The sequence below is a fragment of the Python bivittatus genome, unplaced genomic scaffold (genome assembly GCF_059951505.1).
Source record: "Python bivittatus isolate LINGU-HERP-01145 unplaced genomic scaffold, Pbiv_v1 ctg000670_np1212, whole genome shotgun sequence".
In the NCBI taxonomy this organism is placed as follows: Eukaryota; Metazoa; Chordata; class Lepidosauria; order Squamata; family Pythonidae; genus Python; species Python bivittatus.
The window spans coordinates 4,530,530-4,536,529 of record NW_028277094.1 but is presented as its reverse complement, the minus strand read 5'-3'; positions in this window follow the sequence as shown (position 1 = coordinate 4,536,529).

The following is a 6,000-nucleotide window of genomic DNA, read 5'->3' as shown; positions in this document are numbered from 1 at the left end:
CAAACATAGACAACACTTGATCTTCTGATTGCCCCAACAGTTGTTTATGATTGATAATCCATCATGAGTCAGATGAGCGTCGTCTGCATTGTTTTACTGAAAGATGTAAAAAATGGGACCAAAAATGTTACTGATGAGGATGCAGTTCAAAGGGAGGCTACTTCATTGATCAAAGGACACTACATAAAAAATGATGGGAACCTAGGAATAAAATATTCTCTGATGGTATCATTATCAGCCTAAGAGCAGGAAGCAGGCTTCTACCCCACGAAGAGGACATTTCAAATACCTAAAATGTTCTCTCTTGGCACATAATTAGGATTACTGAACAGTTGCAAACCTAGAGATTCCAGAGCTGCATACAGTTCTTCAAAGACCCTAGAGACTTTTCAAAGGGCTTGTGTTATACTTGTTAACAGGCCACATCCCGCTAAGACAAAAAACAAGCAAGACACTGAAAACCTCTTGTGCAATCTTTCCTATCAATGACCTGTAGACTATGAATGGTGGCATGACTATAACCTGGCATATGCCAGTGTACAGTTAAATCAGCATTACAAGGCTCTTTGTAATTGGTACAAGACCACTCTATTGCTACCCTGCTGATGTTTGTCACTGTCTCTGAGCAGCTGCATAATGTACAGCTGTGTGCCAAATAAAGGATAATCTATCTTTACCTGTGAACTCCCCCGTGTTAGAAACTTCTTGGATCTGAGCACACTAATTAATTAATTCAAGGAGAAAAACCCTATTGCTTCTTCTTTTCTTCTTTTTTTATGTCAGCAGCTGTGAGCAAGTTTTTTCCCTGCTGCACCCCTAATAAGTTCAATTAAAAATTAAGACTAAAATCAAATTAAAATGACTTTCCTCATTATCGAGCATCCTGCTATCCAGCTGTTCACAAAATTAGCATTAATCTGTTTCATACATGAAACAAATTGCCATGTTCTTCATAGGTTGCATCTGCCCACTGTTAATGACTGTATGGATTTATGTCTATTTTTCTGTCTGATTTTGCTTCCTTTCCCATTTTTATTGAGCTCCATGGTCAAGTCATACAAGGAAACTCTGTATCATTCTTAGATGCAGTGCATCTATGCAAACACCTCTTTCTTCCTGATGCAATGCAGTTCTGGCTGAAGGTTTCTTCTACGAGAAGTCAAAATGAGTCAGAATATATTTTTTTAATGCCAGTATTTTTTCCCAAGTATCTAAGCAACCTTACCCAAGCACACATCTTCCAAAATGGTTAGATCACAATTCTATCCAGGATGCCCATTAACTAGTTGGATGATAGGCAGAGTAGCTTAACATGTTTGAAAGTACAACATAGAAAGGGAAGTTCATATAAAGATGATCTAAAATAGTTGAAACAGGACTAATGTGTGAAGCCAGCATTCTTGGATAGCTAGCATCCCAGTTTATCTAAATGCACTCATTTGAAAAAAAAAAATAATAAAATGCTTAGAGCAGTCCTGGGTTGAACTTCACATTAATTCTCCATGAGGGTTGTGGTATGAAAGCTATTGGCACAGAACAGCAAAAAAACAGAGGACCCAGAACTGAGCAGGAGGAACATCATCTCTGAACTAAAAGCAACATGCTGGACAGGAGCGCTCCATAGGATGAGCATCTCATTCTCGTACCAAGCTACAATGAAGTATCATATCCCACTATAGGTATTAAAATCTTTAGTAGTACTACTTAGTGATTATCACCAATTATGTTTATGGTACCCTGTACTCAGCCATACACAACTCTGGCTGTTCGGTATGTATTAGTGCTAGATATAAATATTCTCCAGAGTTCTTTTCCTAATGGTTCTTATTTAATTACTGTAGATGAAATAGAATTTGTTTTAAAGTATCTTTCAGGGGTACTCCTTCTACTGGGCTTTTTCAACTGCGGGGGTTACTTTTACTCTTAAGGGGGAGTCTTACATTTTCTCTACAGTGTTATCTTTCCTCCACAGGCCTCCAGGTGCTGTACCTAGCATTCTCTCTTTGCATATCTTTGAACATCCTTGAGTGTCACTGGCCCAAGGGTTTTCATTGTTGAGTGGGGAACACTCTAACAACATTGACTAAACTTTTGACAGAATTGTCCATTAAGAGGCCCTTTCCCAATAGACCCATCACCCATCTCATGATAGCTATTGACATCTGGCTTCTTCTGTGTACAACAGATAGTCAAGAAAATTGCAAGGAAAGGATCATGCTGGCATTACCTTATTTCTCACAGGGCCACTAAAACAAGCCAGGTGACTAGGTGACCAGCTGTGATACAGGAACTAAGAAAAGGCTGGAAGGAACACCTACACAGATGGCTGTCAGATGCTACAGTCACTTAGGAGATTCCAATCATCCTCAAACATCTTATGGAAGTTGGCTCATAAAAGGAAGAGAGGTAAACAATGCATAGGCAGTAAAGTCCTGGAATAGGCTAAACTTGTAGAACATCTGCTGTACAAAATAATGGGAAGCAAATGTTAATTCTCAAACAAAAAAGTTGAAAAGAGAACAATTATGATTAGAGAGGAAGTGTCAAAAATTATTGCACAACAATGAAAGGGAAAAAAAGGAGACAAGACTCGAGGGAAGAACCTATGTTCCAAGTCAAATGCCAGTTTGAAGGAAATAGCAGAACTTAATCATCTTGAGGCCCTGGGCCAGATCAATCTTTCGCAACCTTGGCAAATTCAGATGAGTGGGCTTCAACTCCCAGAATTCTCAATTATAGCCATGTTGGCTGTGGAATTCTGGGAGATGAAGTCCGCACATTTGGAAGATGCCAAGATTATGGAGCTGGGCTAGATGGACCATAGTTATCAGGTGATAATCACCTAGATAAGTGGCAGGCCATATTTGAAATGTGGGGGCCCATCTTAACCTACCAACCTTCCAGAAGGCCACAGAAGGCCATTAAGGGATATTCACCAGGACAGGACTAAAATTTTTCAGTCAACCTTTTTCTGGGTTTTAAGAGCAGGAATGGTAGTAGTGGTCTCTGGGAATCTCCTGTTCCCATCCCTACAATTACTTTCAAAAATATTAGGAAAAAAACACTTGAAAATGTTGCCAAAGTTCAGTGCTGCAGACTCAGGGTACAAGACTGAAAATGGGGTACTGGGGGTGAATATACCCATGGACTGTGAATCACCTACTCTAAGTACAAGCAACACTTTCTTCATTCTAATATTTTCAGGTGCAGAATTCTGAACTGATCAGAAAAAACAGGACAGGGAAAGTATAGATTTTATTGTTCTAAATCATGATGGTGGTGAGAAGGTATTCTTTTCTACCTAGTAAATATTTTGTTGTTGCTTCACTTGAACAAATCCATTTAATCAATATTGAGGCAAACAGAATGCATTAAAGTTTCCTACGATCCACCTCAGGTTTCCTTCAGGCTTTCAGGATGCAAGCAAGCAGCAATTAAAAACAGGATAAATTGAAATATTTCTCTCTGAGTTATTGAAATCCTTCCGGAACAGTATCATTCAGGAAATAAGTTACCTGCAATGATTTACAACTTTGCTCTTTGGCCCAGTCTACAAAGCATGCTGCAGTGCCCAACAATGGTAAAGCAGGCTGTGAAGTCATGTAAACTCAGTGTTATGAATGGTCCCGTTGAACATCCGCCAGGAAATGAGCACGGCATGGTTCAAAGGGCGACTTGCCAGATCATCCGTTCAGCTGCACCAGTGAAAGAATCAGAGGAAGAAGCTTGTCAAGAGCTTGCCAAAAGTCTGAGAAACTCAAATAAAAGCAACTGCAAGCAAGCTAGCTTACCACAGAGAAGAGTACCAAAGCTAAACTCCAAATAAACCAAGATGGCCAGGAGAAGTGTTCAAGTACTACTCCATAAGCAGTTTCAAGTAAATTTCCATACTGTTGCAATACTAGCACAGAACTAATTACTAGGCTGCCAGGCCTTCATCATTTGAAATATTTAATATTTAATGTTATTTCTGGTGGCCAGATGGCACAAGGGCTATGAGACTACGACATCATGATGTCACATACTGGAGGAAGACACTTTCCCTTTTGTTCAGGTTTGAAAACTTAAATTATTTTTTTAAATAATTTAAGTTTTCAGACTTAAAATTTACGTGAAATTATGTGAAAACTCTGTGACCTTCTTTCTTTGTTTTTAAGTCATAATGGGAAGACAAAACTGTATAATGGCTTAGACTTATTTGTGAGTCAGACCCAATATGTAATCAGGTTAGGTACCACTTGCTCTGTTAATCTAGGCTACTTGACCTAACAGATATTTCTACAATGAGAAGAAAGATTATATAATTCTCATTCTACTTCGGCCATAGGCTTTAAAAAACACCATTCTCACTGTTGTTTCCTTTTAAACTTAGTTCAAAATGTGTGTTCCAAATCCAGAAGTATTCTCACCTTCAGCCAATTCTTCCTGCAACAATTTCTTTATTATGTCAAAACCAGACGGAAGTTTGGCGTTAAGATTTTGCTTGGACACTCCCAAACTTCATAATGAAAAGTTCCCTAGAGCCTTGCCAGTTTATCTAAAACAGTGGCAATGAAAAGAAATATTATTGTTACAGGAGTGAAGATGGTTCAACACCCTCATAAATAGGTATTTAAATACAGAACAATGAGGCCATACATGTAAACCCATGGTGCTTGATACATACAGTAAAATGCACCTTTATTTTTAAGGTGTGAAAATTCTCCATTTTTCTTCCATTAATGGCCAATTTCCCCTCTGCTGTTTCTATAGAAACATGGAGGATACAAACAACAGCAGATTTTTTAAACTACTTTTTGTCAACAATAATGGCTTCCGCTTAGAATGGCCTGTTGTCAACGTCACTGCATTCGGTGTTTACGCCTTTCCCAGCCTCCCTTGAAAACTTTCCAAAGCACTTCCTGTGGAAAGGTATTATTCATTGCTTGCTCTATGCAAAGTACCAACAATAACTTGATTAGCTTGGTTATTTGATGTGCAGAACTGGAACATAGCAAATAAATGAAGCATCAGCTCTCAGCATCTGTGCTCGTGAATAGCTTGGTGATTGGATTAATTGTCAAGGTGAATAGCATTCCCCCACAATGGTATTTGTCAAGGCAGGGAAAAAAAGTCTAATAGAATAATTGCTCTTGCAAATAAACTGTGGCATACTATAACAATTGTCATTCTTCTGTCATTGGACAGGGGGTGTGTGTGTCCATTTCAGCAGAGTTGGTATAGATGTTTCTTTTTATTCCCCTCCTTATAACCTTCTTTACCTCTACATGGCAAGGTTAAGATAAGGCTAACTTTCTCTGTGATGACACAGAGGATAGTAGCCATCAGTTAGAAGATCTGGAGGAACAGGGAGTGATAGCAACATGCTGGGAGACAGAGATACTTGTGAGATACACCCTGTTGTTCTCAGATTTGGTGAGGGATGTTGCTCTGGCTCCTGTGTTGAAAATTCAGCTAGCATTATCCAAAAATGGAGAGTTTATAGTTTGCCTCAAGCAGCATGTAAAGGGCTGACACAGCGAAATGACTTGGCTTGAACCCACACCTGGAAAATACCTGATCCAGTTCAGAGCTTCAGAAATGGGAACTTGTGCTGGAAGATGGAGCTTAAAAGATGATAGGTAGGTAAGAGATATAGCCTTAGTATTCACACCATGCTGACTCGTACAGAAATGCTCTCTTGCCTGCCAAGAACAGCGTCGTTGAGTAACATGGAGATAGCTGCTGCTGGCAGTTTAGAACACATCTTTTTGACCTTTCAAAATCCCTGTCCAAACCTGAGCAGAAAGAACTCCAGTGAACAATGAAATCATTGTATGTACAAGATTTATATTCTTTCTAATAATAACCCTAATAATATGGACATCTTACTTGCAAAGAAAAATAACTCCATAAAGTTACGGAACACGAAGCCCACAACCATCAACTTTGAACCAGAAGATAAACAGCAAACAGAACAAAGGTGAGGAGATGCAACAAAGTCACCCCAAATAAAGGTCT